At 43.5% G+C, this 16,912-nt stretch overlaps 1 non-coding gene across 1 annotated transcript; it reads right to left on the bottom strand.

Moving 5' to 3' along the window:
* Positions 1 to 14,238: 14,238 nt before the first annotated feature.
* On the bottom strand, positions 14,239 to 14,345 carry LOC123785605 (U6 spliceosomal RNA). The gene has a single exon (XR_006777685.2). It is a non-coding gene; the product is annotated as a U6 spliceosomal RNA (small nuclear RNA).
* Positions 14,346 to 16,912: the final 2,567 nt, after the last annotated feature.

Genomic DNA, 16,912 nt, shown 5'->3' with positions numbered 1-16,912 from the left:
TTTGGGTAGAGTCTCTGTGTCCCCTGCAAGGGGGGATGGGGATGGGCACGCTGCGAGCCGGTATTTCCAGGCTTTTGTTCTCTGGTGGCTTTCCCTGGCGGTTTGCTGTGCCTCTTCTGAGAGTCAGAGCAGCAGTGGCCGAATCTCAGCCTCTGTCTCAGAACAGAAGGATCGCGGACCGTTCTCCACTGATGATCTGGCCACTTTAACTCTGTTACTGTTGGTGCTGCTCAACCCTGCAGCGTCCCAGGATGTGCGCCCCACACCCTGTGTCCCAGCCCTCACTTCCAGGGCCAGCGCGTCTCTGTCCTTTGTGTTTCTAACACCGCCAGCCACCAGCCACCCCCGTGCGCTCCGGGAGCTCCCGGTCTCAGTCTGGATCCAGTGAGCGCACTGGGATTCCGGTGTTCCGCAAGATGCCTGGTGGCGCGCGTTCCCCGGCTCACGGTCTCAGTCTGCTGTTTTGCGGGTGCCGTCCGTGAGTCCGCCCGCTCCCCAGTGCAGGTGGCTACAGCTTCCCGGCATCCGAACGCAGTGGCTCCCTCCCCCTTCTGTTTATCTTCCGATATCTGTGCACGGTTTCACGGCTCCCTGCTTCGTACCTCAATACTCAGTGCTGGAGATGTTCATTTGTAGAGATCCAGATGTATCTTCCTGCGTCTCAGGCTGGTTCTGTGGATGTTCAGGTTGGTCTGGTACCTATCCAGCTCGTCTCAGGGGACCGGCTGAAGAAGGGGTCCCCTACTCCTCTGCCATCTTAACTCCTCTCCTGTTGGGAGATTTTTTATTGTTTCCGTTTCCTTGCTGATTATGGGTCTGTTCAGGTTTTCTATTTCTTCCTGGTTCAGTTTTGGTAGTTTATATGTCTCCAAGAATGCATCCATTTCTTCCAGATTGCCTAATTTTTTGGCATATATTTGCTCATAAAATGGTCTTATAATTGTTTGTATTTCTTTGGTGTTGGTTGTGATTGCTCCTCTTTCATTCATGATTTTATTTATTTGGGTCCTTTCTCTTTTCTTTTTGATAAGTCTGGCCAGGGGTTTATCAATCTTATTAATTCTTTTAAAGAACAACCTCCTAGTTTCATTGATCTGTTCTACTGGGGTTTTTTTGGTTTCTATTTCATGAAAACTATAATACTTCAATGAAAGAAATTGAAGAAGACACAAACAAATGGAAATATATTTTGTGTTCATGAATCAGAAAAGTTAATACCGTTAAAATGTCCATATTACCCCAAGCTACCTATAGACTCAATGCAATCTCCATCAAAAGTCCAATGGCATTTTTCACAGAAATAGAAAGAAAAGTCCTAAAATTTGTATGGACTCACAAAAGGCCCTGAATAGCCAAAGCAGTCCTGAGAAAGAGCAAAGTGGGAGGCATCACACATCCTGATATCAAACTATACTACAAGGCTAGAGTAAACAAAACAATATGGTAATGGCATGGAAGTAGACACACCAAAAAATGAAACAGAATCAAGAGCCCAGAAATAAACCTCCATATGTGCAGCCAACTAATATTTGACAGGGGAGCCAAGAATACTCAATGAGGAAATGATAATCTTTTCAAAAAATGGTGCTGGGAAAACTGGATTATCACATGCCAAGGAATGAAATTGGCTATCTTGCACCATTCACAAAAATGAGCTCAAAATGGATTCAAGATTAAATGTAAGACTTGACACCATAAAACTCCTAGAAGAAAATATAGGGGAAAAGTTCGTTGACATTGGTTTTGGCAGCAATTTCCTGGATATGATGGCAGAAACACAAGCGACAAAAGCAAAAATTAATAAGTGGGGTTACATCACACTAAAAAGCTTCTGCACAGCAAGAGAAATAATCAACAAAATGAAAAGGCAACCTACAGAATAGGAGAAAATACTTGCACATCATATATCTGATAAGGGGTGAATATCCAAAATATATAAAGAACTTATACAACTCAATAGCAAAAAATAAACAAATAAATAATAACCCAATTTTTAAAAATAGGCAGAAGATCTGAATAGACAGTTTTCCAAAGAAGACATACACATGGCCAACAGGTACATGACAAGATGCTCGACATCGCTAATCATCAGGGAAATGAACATTAAAGCCACCATGAGATACCACCTCACACTTGTTAGAATAACTACCATCAAAAAGACACGAAAGAACAAGTGTTGGCGAGGCTGTGGAGAAAAGGGGACCCAAGTACTCTCTTGGTGGGAATGTAAATTGGTGCAGCCACTATGGAAAATAGTATGGAGGTTCCTCAAAAGATTAAAAATAGAACTACCCTGTGATCCAGCAATCGCATTTCTGGGTATCTATCCAAAGGAATTGAAATCTGGATCTCTTAGAGATATCTGCACTCCCATGTTCACTGCATTACTCACAAGAGCCAAGATATGGAAACAACTTAAATTTCTGGATGGATAAAGAAGATGTGGTATATATGCGTACACACACACACACACACACACACAGACGTACACACACACACACACACACACACACACACACTGGAACATTATTTACCCCGTCATTATTTCTTCTGAGAAAGAGGGGAATCCTGTGATTTGCAGCACCTTGGATGATCTTCGAAGGAATTAATGCTAAAGTCTTGAGAACCAGGAACACTGGGGGTGGAGAAGATTGATGTCCCAGCTTCAGGCAGGAAGGGCCATATTCTTTCTTCCTCCGCTTTTTTGACCAATGTAGGCCCTTAGTGGATTGGCTGATGCCCATCCAGAGGGAAGGGCAAACCACTTTACTGACTTGGCTGATTTCATGTGGAAACATCCTCACAGACACACATAGAAATAATGTTTAGCCACATATCGGAGCGCCCCATGATCCAGTCAAATTGATGTATAAAATTAACCACCACACACATCCACAAACTTTTTGATTCTCCTCCCATCAGGAAGTAGGGGCTCTGTCCCCTTTCTTTGAACTATCATGGGCTTGTGACTGACTTGTGATGGGTAGAATGAGGCAGGAGTGATACTGTGTTTCTGAAGCCGGGTCAGAAAATGCAACGCAGTTTCTGCCTTGCTTCCTGGGACACTAACTTTAAGGCCCTGACTCACCATGGAAATGGTCAGACTATCCTGAGGCCACTATGCTGTGAGGCAGCCCAGGCCACATGGAAGGGTCACAGAGCAGAGTTCGTGTCCACACTCTCGCCTGAGGTGCTGGCCAAGAGCCAGCATCAACAGTCAGACATGTGAACGGAGATGCCTCCCTATGATTCCAGCCCCAGCCTTTCAGTCTTCTCAGCCAAGGCCCCAGACATGGCAGAGCAGAGAAAAAGGACTCTCGGTGTGCTCTGTCTGAATTCCTGACCGGTAAAATTAGTGGGCCTAATAAAATGATCATAATAAGCCGCTCCGTTGTAGGGGTGATTTGTTACCAAGCAATAGTCGCCAGAACACAAGGATTACAAAGCTTACTGTGGCATGTTCTCAAAACTGTGCACACTTGCATCTTCTGGCTCTGCAGGAACCTGGAAATGGCCTAGAGAAATTCTCCCTTTTGGAGAATCAAAAAGGAGAATTCCCAGATTAAAAGCATAATTATTAAGAGTCCGTTATGACTCTGTTAAAAAAAAAAAAGAGTCCGTTATGTGCTTTGCTTCAAGAGGCAAGTACACAACAAATGAATCCAGGTCATCCTTAAAAATCCAAGAGTGACGATGTCTCAGAGAAGGGGGGGGCACATCGGTTGTCAACTACACACGGTTAGTTTCTGATCCTAAATACTGTGAATGTTTTACAATGTAATCTGGTTGGCATTCGCTTTTTGTTCATTTTTGCATTGACTGAGCCTAAATACAGGTTGGTCCAGTTGTGTTAGTCATAAAATATATCAAGTGATCTTAGTTAAATAGTTTTAAAGCTCAGCATTTTCTCCCTGGATAAGATAAACTCCTTACGTTAATATTTCCAGATACCGTCGAGTGAGCAGTGCATGTCTGTGTTTGAGAAATCCAGATGAAGGAAGTTCTTTGATTCTCACAACAGCTAAAGTAATTGGTATTGTTAACAAAAAGAAGTGGGGAGTTCCACGTTAGGTTTTCATTCAAACGGACTTGTTGAATGGAAGGAACCGAGCGCCCCGTCTCCAGCAGGCCAGGATGTACCCAATGTAACAAGTGTTGCCTCTTGAAGTGTCAGAGCCAAATTTTCCTGCTGTTCAATTTGGCTACAATTGTCTGGGCTGGACTAATGAAAATTTCTACCTTATTACCCAGACTGTCACCCCAGCTAGTGTAATCAGATACTTTAGGGAAATTGTTGGAGATCGCTGGCAAGAAGCACCCCTGAAGGTTTCCACCTAACCTCTGAAAAGTTTTGGGGGCCAGCCAACTCCACGCTCACATCAACTGTTTTCTTCCAAACCCTTGAAGTCATCAAGTTTTACTAAGCACGAAACTTATATGTTGCAAACCAGTTCTTTTCCTGCTTGATGCCATTGGCGATCTTCTCAAAAACACTATGACAAGACAGGGGCGCCTGGGTGGCACAGCGGTTAAGCGTCTGCCTTTGGCTCAGGGCGTGATCCCGGCGTTATGGGATCGAGCCCCACATCAGGCTCCTCCGCTAGGAGCTTGCTTCTTCCTCTCCCACTCCCCCTGCTTGTGTTCCCTCTCTTGCTGGCTGTCTCTATCTCTGTCGAATAAATAAATAAAATCTTTTTTAAAAAAATACTATGACAAGACAAGTTCAGAGAAGGAAAACCTCGAAGAGGCATTCCCTATCGCTCCATTTTTTAAATGTTTTTTTATTATATTATGTTAGTCACCATATAGTACATCCCTGGTTTCCGATGTAAAGTTCGATGATTCATTAGTTGCGTATAACACCCAGTGCTCCATGCAACACGTGCCCTCCTTACTACCCATCACCAGCCTATCCCATTCCCCCAGCCCCCTCCCCTCTGAAGCCCTCAGTTTGTTTCTCAGAGTCCATAGTCTCTCATGCTTCATTCCCCCTTCTGGTTACCCCCCCTTTCTTTCAATCACTGGGGGACATTTGCTCTTGAGGTCAAAGGGCTGGACACATGAAAAGAGAAACTATGCATCGAGGCTGGAAGTGGCAGGAACTATTATCAGAGGGAAAACTAAAGCCAAGAGAGATAAGTAACCTGCCCAAGTTTGAACACAAGCACCTTTAATTATGAAGATGTCTTGCTTCTCGGAAGAGAGCTTATGAAAAATGGGGCACAGAAAGAACAGAAAACATTTGAACACACGAGGCTGTGGTTACCTAATACCACATCCGAAGAAAAACAGAGGAATCAAGTAGATCGGGAGCTGATTGCTTTTCCTCTTTCAACTGCCATTTCTGCCACTGGCCCACCAAGTCTATCATACGTCCCTTTACTCCGTGTTAACCCCCTCACTCCCTGCGTTTCCTCCATGTGGCCTACCCACTTTCTTTTAACCCACAGACCTACCTCCCTCCATACTGGTTGCTAGCAGGACTTGACAAGGTAAGGTATTTCTACGGTAGAACTGTGTAAATTGCAAAGTGCCACAAAAACAGACACATAGATCAATGGAACAGAATAGAAAACCCAGAAATGGACCCACAACTATATGGTCAACTAACCTTCGACAAAGCAGGAAAGAATATCCAATGGGGGAGAAAAAAAAACCGGTCTCTTCAACACATGGTGCTAAGCAAACTGGACGGCAACATGCAAAAGAATGAAACTGAACCACTTCTTACACCATCCACAAAAATACATCCAAAATGACCTAAATGGGAGACAGGAATCCATCAAAATCCTAGAGAAGAACATAGGCAGTAACCTCTTTGACATCGGCCGTAGCAACTTCTTTCTAGATATGCCTCCTGAGGCAAGGGAAACAAAAGCAAAAATGAACTATTGGGACTTCATCAAGATAAAAAGCTTCTGCATAGTGAAGGAAACAACCAACAAAACTGAAAGGCAGCCTATGGAATGGGAGAAGATATTTGCAAATGGCATATCTGATAAAGGGTTAGCATCCAAAATCTATAAAGAACTTACCAAACTCAACACCCAAAAAACAAATAATCCAGTTAAAGAAACGGGCAGAAGACATGAATAGACACCACCTTTCCAAAGAAGACATCCAGATGGCCAACAGACACATGAAAAGATGCTCACCATCACTCATCAGGGAAACACAAATCAAAACCACGATGAGATATCAACTCACACTTGTCAGAATGGCTAAAATTAACCACACAAGAAACAACAGGTGTTAATAAGGTTGTGGAGAGAGGGGAGCCCTCTTGCACTATTGGTGGGAATGCAAACTGGTGCAGCCACTCTGGAAAACAGTATGGAGGTTCTTCAAAAAGTTAAAAATAGAACTTCTCTATGACCCAGCAATTGCACTACTAAGTATTTACCCAAAGGGTACCAAAATACTCGTTCAAAGGGGCACATGCGCCCCAGTGTTTAGCAGCATTATCAACAATAGCCAAACTACGGAGAGAGCCCAGATGTCCATCAACTGACAGACGGATAAAGATGTGGTATAGATCTATGATGGAATAGTACTCAGCCATCCAAAAGAATGAGATCTCGCCGTTTGCAATGATGTGGATGGAGCTAGAGTGTTTACGCTAAGTGACGTAAGTCGGTCTGCGAAAGACAAATACCATATGATCTCACTCATACGTGGAATTCAAGAAAGAAAACAGAAGAGCCTAAACAACCATGGAACCAGCCTGAGACGCAGGATGATGCATCTAGATCTCTACAAATGAACATCTCCAGCGCTGAGTATTGAGGTACGAAGCGGGGAGCCATGAAACCGCGCACAGATATCGGAAGATAAACAGAAGGGGAGGGAGCCGCCACGTTCGGGCGCCGGGAAGCGGCAGCCACTTGCACGGGGGAGCAGGCGGACTGGCGGTCAGCACCCGCGAAACAGCAGGCTGAGACCGTGAGCCGGAAGTGCGCCACCAGGCATCTCGCGGAACCCCGGAATCCCGGTGCGCTCACCGGATCCAGACTGAGACCGGGAGATCCGGGAGCGCGCGCGGGGCGGCTGGCGGGCGGCGGCGTTAGAAACACAAAGGACAGAGACGCGCCGGCCCTGGAAGTGAGGGCTGGGACGCCGGGTGTGGGGCGCACATCCCGGGACGCTGCAGGGTTGAGCAGCACCAACAGAAACAGAGTTAAAGTGGCCAGAACATTAGTAGAGAACAGGCCGCAATCCCTCTGTTCTGTGACAGAGGCTGAAATTCGGCCGCTGCTGCTCTGACTCTCAGAAGAGGCATAGCCGGCCGCCAGGGAAAGCCGCCAGAGAACAAAAGCCTGGAAATACCGGCTCAGGGAGTGCCCATCCCCATCCCCCCTCGCAGGGGACACGGAGACTCTACCCAAACAGGGTTGCCTGAGTATCGGCGCGGCAGGCCCCTCCCCCAGAAGGCAGGCTGAAAAATCAAGAAACCCACAACCCGGGCGCCTGGGTGGTGCAGTCATTGAGCGCCTGTCTCCGGCTTAGGGCGTGATCCCAGCGTTCCGGAAAGGAGTCCCTCATCGGGCTCCTCCGCTGGGGGCCTCCTTCTTCCTCTCCCACTCCCCTGCTTCTGTTCCCTCTCTCGCTGGTTGGCTGCCACATAAATAAATAAATAAAATCTTTAAAGAAGAAGCCCACATCCCTAAGATCCCTATAAAACAAGTGGCACGGCCTGGGACCCAGTCAATAATTTGGGCTCTGGACAACCCCACAACCTCTCCTCATCAGAATGACAAGAAGGAGAAGCCCCCCCCAGCAAAGAAAAGACAGTGAGTCTGTGGCCTCTGCCACAGAAATAATGGATATGGATGTAACCAAAGTATCAGAAATGGAATTCAGAGTAACGATGGTCAAAATGATGAGTAGAATTGAAAAAACTATTAACGAAAAGGTTCCTGAGAATATAGAATCCCTAAGGACAGAAATGAGAGCGAATCTGACAGAAATTAAAAATTCTATGAGCCAAATGCAGGCAAAACTAGAAGCTCTGACGGCCAGGGTCGCAGAAGCAGAGGAACGGGTTAGTGAATAGGAGGATCGGTTAATAGAGGAAAAAACCAAAATAGAAGCTGCTCTTAAAAAAATCCAAGCCCACGAATGTAGGTTATGGGAGATTACTGACTCAATGAAATGATCCAATGTTAGAATCATCGGCATCCCCGAGGGGGTGGAGAAAAACAGAGGTCTAGAAGAGATATTTGAACAAATTGTAGCTGAAAACTTCCCTAATCTAGTGAGGGAAACAAACATTCGTGTCCAAGAGGCAGAGAGGACCCCTCCCAAGCTCAACCACGACAAACCTATGCCACGTCATGTCATAGTGCAATTCACAAATATTAGATGCAAGGATACAGTATTGAAAGTGGCCAGGGCAAAGAAATTTCTCACGTACCAAGGCAAAGGCATCAGAATTACGTCAGACCTGTCTACACAGACCTGGAATGAGAGAAAGGGTTGGGGGAGCATATTTAAAGCTCTTTCAGAGAAAAACATGCAGCCAAGGATCCTTTATCCAGCAAGGCTGTCATTCAGAATTGATGGAGAAATAAAGACATTTCAGAATTGCCAGTCACTAACCAATTTCGTAACCATGAAACCAGCCCTACAGGAGATATTACGGGGGGTTCTATAAAAGTAAAAAGGCCCCAAGAGTGATACAGAACAGAAAGTCACAGCCAATACAAACAAAGACTTTACTGGCAACATGGCATCATTAAAATCATATCTCTCAGTAATCAGTCTTAATGTGAATGGCTTAAATGCTCCCATAATGCCACAGGGTTGCAGATTGGATAAAAAGAAATGACCCATCCATTTGCTGTCTACAAGAGACTCATTTCGAACCCAAAGATGCATTCAGACTGAGAGTAAGGGGATGGAGTACCATCTTTCACGCAAATGGACCTCAAAAGAAAGCTGGGGTAGCAATTCTCATATCAGATAAATTGGATTTTAAACTACAGACTATAGTTAGAGACGCAGAAGGTCACTATATTATTCTTAAAGGAAGTATTCAACAAGTGGATAGGACAATTATAAATATATATGCCCCCAACAGGGGAGCAGCAAGATACACAAGCCAACTCTTAACCAGAATAAAGAGACATATAAATAAAAATACATTAATAGTAGGGGACCTCAACACTCCACTATCAGAAATAGACAGAACACCCTGGCAAAAACTAAGCAAAGAATCAAAGGCTTTGAATGCCATACTCGACGAGTTGGAACTCATAGATATATATAGAACACTACACCCCAGAACCAAAGAATACTCATTCTATTCTAATGCCCATGGAACATTCTCAAGAATAGACCATGTTCTGGGACACAAAACAGGTCTCAACCGATACCAAAAGATTGAAATTATCCTCTGCATATTCTCAGACCACAATGCTCTGAAATTGGAACTCAACCACAAGGAAAAATTTGGAAGAAACTCAAACACTTGGAGACTAAGAACCATCCTGCTCAGGAATGACTCGATAAACCAGGAAATCAAAAATCAAATTAAACAATTTATGGAAACCAATGAGAATGAAAATACAACAGTCCAAAACCTGTGGGATACTGCAAAGGCAGTCCTAAGGGGGAAATACATAGCCATCCAAGCCTCACTCAAAAGAATAGAAAAATCTAAAATGCAGTTTTTATATTCTCACCTCAAGAAGCTGGAACAGCAACAGAGGGACAGGCCTAATCCACGCACGAGGAAGCAGTTGACCAAAATTAGAGCTGAAATCAATCAAGCAGAAACCAGAAGTACAGTAGAGCAGATCAACAGGACTAGAAGCTGGTTCTTTGAGAGAATCAATAAAATTGACAGACCACTGGCAAGACTTATCCAAAAGAAAAGAGAAAGGACCCAGATTATTAAAATTATGAATGAAAAAGGAGAGGTCACGACAAGCACCATTGAAATTGGAAGGATTATTAGAAATTTTTATCAACAGCTATATGCCAATAAACTAAGCAATCTGGAAGAGATGGAATACTTCCTGGAAACCTATAAACTACCAAGATTGAAACCGGAAGAAATTGATTCCTTAAACAGGCCAATTAATTATGAAGAAATTGAGTCAGTGATAAACAACCTTCCAAATAACAAAACTCCAGGCCCGGATGGTTTTCCTGGGGAATTCTACCAAACATTCAAAGAAGAAATAATACCTATTCTCCTAAAGCTATTTCAAAAAATAGAAACAGAAGGAAAGCTACCAAACTCATTCTATGAGGCCAATATTACCTTGATCCCCAAACCAGGCAAAGACCCCCTCAAAAAGGAGAATTACAGACCGATCTCCCTAATGAATATGGACGCCAAAATCCTCAACAAGATACTTGCTAATAGAATCCAACAGTACATTAAAAGGATTATCCATCACGATCAAGTGGGATTCATACCTGGGATGCAAGCGTGGTTCAATATTCGCAAATCAATCAGCGTGATACATCATATCAACAAGAAAAGACTCAGGAACCATATGATCCTCTCAATCGATGCCAAAAAAGCATTTGACAAAATACAGCATCCTTTCCTGATTAAAACCCTTCAGAGTGTAGGAATAGAAAGTACATTTCTCAATCTCATAAAAGCCATCTATGAAAAGCCTACTGCAAATATTATTCTCAATGGGGACAAGCTGGAAGCCTTTCCCTTAAGATCAGGAACTCGACAAGGATGCCCACCCTCGCCACTATTATTCGACATAGTACTAGAAGTCCTTGCAACAGCAATCAGACGACAAAAAGGGATCAAAGGTATTCAAATCGGCAAAGAAGTCAAAATGTCTCTCTTCGCAGATGACATGATACTCTATATGGAAAACCCAAAAGAAGCCACTCCCAAACTATTAGAAGTTATAGAGCAATTCAGTAACGTGGTGGGTTACAAAATCAATGCTCAGAAATCAGTTGCATTTCTATACACGAATAACGAGACCGAAGAAAGAGAAATTAGGGAATCCATCCCATTTACAATAGCACCAAAAACCATACGTTACCTTGGAATTAACCAGAGACGTAAAGGACCTATATTCTAGAAACTATAAATCACTCTTGAAAGACACTGAGGAAGACATAAAAAGATGGAAAGATATTCCATGCTCATGGATCGGAAGAATTAACATAGTTAAAATGTCCATGCTACCCAGAGCAATCTACACTTTCAATGCTGTCCCGATCAAAATACCAAGGACATTTTTCAAGGAACTGGAACAAATAGTCCTTAAATTTGTATGGAAACAGAAAAGGCCCCGAATCTCCAAGGAACTTTTGAAAAGGAAAAACAAAGCTGGGGGCATCACAATGCCGGATTTCGAGCTGTACTACAAAGCTGTGATCACAAAGACAGCATGGTACTGGTACAAAAACAGACACATAGACCAATGGAACAGAACAGAGAACCCAGAAATGGACCCTTGGCTCTTTGAGCAACTAATATTTGATAAAGCAGGAAAAAACATCCGGTGGGAAAAAGTCTCTTCAATAAATGGTGCTGGGAAAATTGGACAGCTACATGCAAGAGAATGAAACTTGACCACTATCTCACACCATACACAAAAATAAACTCCAAATGGATGAAAGACCTCGATGTGAGACAGGAATCCATCAAAATTCTAGAGGAGAACATAAGCAGCAACCTCTACGACATCGGCCAAAGCAACCTTTTTCATGATACATCCCCAAAGGCAAGAGAAACAAAAGATAAAATGAATTTATGGGACTTCATCAAGATTAAAAGTTTCTGCACAGCCAAGGAAACAGTCAGAAAAACTAAGAGGCAGCCCACGGAATGGGAAAATATATTTGCAAATGACACTACAGATAAAGGACTGGTATCCAAGATCTACAAAGAACTTCTCAAACTCAATACACGAGAAACAAATAAACAAATCAAAAAATGGGCAGAAGATATGAACAGACACTTTTCCAATGAAGACATACAAATGGCTAACAGACACATGAAAAAATGTTCAAAATCATTAGCCATCAAGGAAATTCAAATCAAAACCACACTGAGATACCACCTTACGCCAGTTAGAATGGCAAAAATAGACAAGGCAAGAAACAACAAATGTTGGAGAGGATGTGGAGAAAGGGGATCCCTCCTACATTGTTGGTGGGAATGCAAGTTGGTACAGCCACTCTGGAAAACAGTGTGGAGGTCCCTTAAAAAGTTAAAAATTGAGCTACCCTATGATCCAGCCATTGTACTACTGGGTGTTTACCCCAAAGATACAGACGTAGTGAAGAGAAGGGCCATATGCACCCCAATGTTCATAGCAGCAATGTCCACAATAGCTAAATCGTGGAAGGAGCCGAGATGCCCTTCAACAGATGACTGGATTAAGAAGTTGTGGTCCATATATACGATGGAATATTACTCAGCCATCAGAAAGAACGAGTTCTCAACATTTGCTGCAACATGGACGGCACTGGAGGAGATAATGCTAAGTGAAATAAGTCAAGCAGAGAAAGACAACTATCATATGATTTCTCTCATCTATGGAACTTAAGAACTAGGAAGATTGGTAGGGGAAGAAAGGGATAAAGAAAGGGGGGTAATCAGAAGGGGGAATGAAGCATGAGAGACTATGGACTCTGAGAAACAAACTGAGGGCTACAGAGGGGAGGGGGGGTGGGAGAATGGGATAGACCGGTGATGGGTAGTAAGGAGGGCACGTATTGCATGGTGCACTGGGTGTTATATGCAACTAATGAATCATCGAGCCTTACATCGGAAACCGGGGATGTACTGTATGGTGACTAACATAATATAATAAAAAATCATTAAAAAAAAAAGAAAACAGAAGAACATAGGGGGATGGGGAAAAGAAAAACGGAGAGAGGGAAACAAGCCATAAGAGACTCTTAAGGATAGAGAACAAACTGCAGGTTGCTTTGGGGAGGCGGGCCGGGGACAGGCTAGATGAGTGACGGGTATTAAAGAAGGCACGTGCTGTGATGAGCCCTGGGTGTTGTGTGTAAGTGATGAATCACTGAATTGTACTCCAGAAACCAATACTGCACTGTATGTTAACTAACAAAATTTAAACTTAAAAAAATGTGTTTTTATAAACTGCAAAATGCCATTTAAATGTGAAGGATTATTATTATTATTATTATTATTATTATTATTATTATTATTTACACTAACCTGATGTCAATGTCCTGTCCTACCACCCTGTTTGGCATGGCCTACAACTCCTTAAGGATCAGAAGAGATGGAACCTTATTTACCACCTTTACAATTTTTTAAAAAAATTTCATTTATTTCTTTGAGAGAGACAGGGATAGTGACAGAGAGCATGAGCAGGGAAGAGAGGGAGAAGCAGTGCTGAGCAGGGAGCCTGATGCGGGACTCAATCCCAGGACCCTGGGATCATGACCTGAGCCAAAGGCAGACGGTTCACCAGCGGAGCCACCCAGGCGCCCTATCTTTACCATTTTTAAGCAGACAGCTCGGTAGTGTTAAGTATATTCACGTTGCTGTACAACCAACCTCCAGAACTTTTTCATCTTGCAAAACCAAGATTCTGTACCTGTTAAACAACAGCTTTCCATTCCTCCCCTCCCCTCCATCCCCGGCAACTACCATTCTACTTTCTACCTCTATAAACTTGACTATTCTGGACACCTCATATACGTATAGTCATACAGTATTTGTCTTTTTACGGCATTTGTGACTGGACTATTTCACCTGGCATGGTGTCCTCAAGGTTCATCCATGTTGTAGCATGTGTCAAAATTTCCTTCCTTTTTTTTTTTTTTTAAATAAGCTCCATGCCCAGCATGGAACGCAATGCGGGGCTTGAACTCATGACCCTGAGATCAAGAGCTGAGCTGAAGTCAAGAGTTGGATGCTTAACCGACTGAGCCACCAAGGCACCCGCAAATTTCCTCCCTTTTTAAAGCCAAGTAATATTCCACTGTGTGTATATACCATATTTTGTTTATCCGTTCATCCACTGACGGATATTTGGGTTACTTACTTGTTCTTAGAGCAGATTAAACTCAGTGCCACCAGGTCACACAAAAAGAAATGACCCCCACCCTTTCTGATCTGCTCCCTACTCTCCACTGTCATCTGTGTGTCACAGACCTGACCTTCCTCCTGTTTCTTCTACGCCTTCACTCCTGTGCCTCTCCTCCCCTCTTTGTCTTGCAGACTAGGGCAACCCGAGGGCTCTGGGACCTTCGTGTTTTTTGTGTGTGTTCCATATGGAACGCTTCACGAATTTGCGTGTCCTTCTTGCACAGGGGCCATGCTAATATTCTCTGTATCGTTCCAATTTTCTTATATGTGCTGCCGAAGTGAGCAGCCTTCCTTGTATTTATTCTTTTGTAAATACTCATGGAGATATAATTGAATATACAACATCGTGTGGGCTTAAGGGTATGACGTGTTGATCTGATGCATTTATATGCGGCAGTATGATTACCACCATGTGTTAGCTAACGCCTCTATCCCCAGCACGTAATTATCATTTCTCTTCTGTGGGGAGAACAAGTGGGATCTAGTCTTTTAGCCACTTTGAAGTTTATAATACAGTATTGTTGACTGTAATCACTGCTACGTGGGCCCTTCATTTTAGATGCCAGACTCTAAACCTGGGCTTCTGGAAAACTCTGACACTGGTGGGGTGTGTTTGTTTGTTTGTTTTTCTGCTGGGAAATGCATCATATCCTCTACCAATTCCCAGTAGATGCTGGTTCCTAGGCCCAAAGGTCCAACTGGGGCTTTTCCATGTGGGTGAATTCTCCTGACGCGGCCCCCTGCTGCCATCTGCTGGCTGTAGTCATCAATGCTTCTGCGGGCCTGTGTCCTATTCGAGGGAATAGCCCTTTCCAGCCCATCATCCATCGTGGGGTAAGACTCTCAACTACTTAACTTCTTTCTTTCCCGGATTTTCCCTCTGTCCTGTTTTTCAAAGAAAGAACTTTTAGTGAATCCGTGTGCTGGTTACACCATGGTCTTATCTGCCTTGCCCAAATACGGAGAAAAAAAAAATCACCTCTCCGTATTTGGGAACTTCAATTTGCAAAGGGACAAAAGAAAAGTCCCAAAATGTCTCAGGTTCTCCTTATCTCCCTGGAAGCAGTTATATTACATTCAAATAAGTTGAATTGTAGATAATACATAAAATACCAAGTATTCTTTGATACTCAAAATGTTTCCCAAGGGTTTTGAAAACATTCCAACAGAAAACAAGATCGTTTATTGTTAACATAGACATAAAAACGAAATCTAGGGACGCCTGGGTGGCTCAGTCGGTTAAGCATCTGCCTTCGGCTCAGGTCATGATCCTGGGGTCCTGGGATCGAGTCCTGCATCGGGCTCCCTGCTCAGCGGGGAGCCTGCTTCTCCCTCTGCCCGCTGCTCCCCCTGCTTGTGCCCTTTCTCTCTTTCTCTATGACAAATAAATACATTAAAAAAATTTTTAAAAAACAAAATGTATACAAATACAACAAGAATTACTTTACAGACTCTTGGGCCATTTTAAAGTGAGGTGAGCCAAGAATGGAGGGTAGATTTTGTGTTTACAGACAAAACTAATTTGTTGGGCAAAACTGAAAACACATAAATGTCCAAGCCCGGGCACTGGAGGTAAGGGATCGGAATTCAGTGTTGCTGACTACATCGTTACACGTTATTAAATGTTCTTTCACCTCCCTGCCCTGTCCCGGCTTCCTGGTTTGCCTTCCTACTTCGCCTCGGCCTCATTGTCTCCAGCACACGTACTCCACAGGCATCCGTCCTGTTACGAAGTCCTGTCACGACAGGTGTGGTCGGTGGCACTGGAAATACTATTTTTGAGGGTGACGTAAGAGTTGAGAAGAGAGATAGGTGTCACAGTTGTTGGAAGAGTGCGAGTAATGTTCTGGGAAAGATAGTTGCTTTCTTGTGATTAGGGAGAAGGAATCAGATCACACCGTAATCTGCGGAGTACAGAAGGAAGAAGTAATGTTCTGGGAAAGATAGTTGCTTTCTTGTGATTAGGGAGTAGGAATCAGATCACACCGTAATCTGCGGAGTACAGAAGGAAGAAGCCAGATTTCAGGTGGTGATGAGTTCAGAATTTGCCTTGACAATGGAGGGTCTAGCTGAACGAACAGTGGCCATCTGTGGCGAAGGAAGGTCTTCTAAGGGATCTGTCTTGGAGCTGCATTCGTCTAACAGTTGACATAAAACATTGGACATTTTCTTGATTTTATGTAGCTAATGAATCATTGAACACTACATCGAAAACTAGTGATGTACTATACAGTGGCTAACTGAACATAATAAAAAAAAACAAGAAAATGTTGATCGTTGTTTGAAAAACTGGGAGGAGCCGCTGCAGCAGATGAAGGGGAGGGGCCTCAGTCCCTTCATTGGTCCCTGCATTTTTTTTTAATTAGTTAAGTTTTATTTTATTTGGATGCTAAAGTGCTTATGGTGTTTAGAACATATGATCTAAACGCTGATGGACTGTAGTAAGAATATTTTCTTTTTCTTTTCTTTCTTTCTTTCTTTCTTTTTTTTTGTTAGCTGCATTCTGCTCTGGTCAGAAGGAGAGGTGAAAATTGGACTCAGGTCCAGGCAAGGGGTCAGTGAAATATCCCTGGGTGTGTGGAGACCTCTCTCCTAGCTAGGTTAAGCTAAAGAAACAAGTGAAAATTACGTAACATTTGAGCTCTGCTGGAACCCTGGAGCTTGTAAGAGGAGAGTCAAGCTAGAGACATTGCCCTGAAAAGTGAAGAAAGGAGAAGGTCTTTAGTCAACGTCATCATGAAGACGCCCTCATCGTAGACTTGCTACTTGCAGGTAGAGGGGCCGGCGGAGCAGCCCACGCCTCGCCACGTAAACCTGTTCTTGCCATGGGAGTCTGGGGATGGGAGTGTGCAG

The sequence above is a fragment of the Ursus americanus genome, chromosome X (genome assembly GCF_024610735.1).
Source record: "Ursus americanus isolate L20-20 chromosome X, mUrsAme1.1.p, whole genome shotgun sequence".
NCBI lineage: Eukaryota > Metazoa > Chordata > Mammalia > Carnivora > Ursidae > Ursus > Ursus americanus.
The sequence above is the reverse complement of the archived record's forward strand: the minus strand, read 5'-3'. Positions and strand labels throughout refer to the sequence as shown.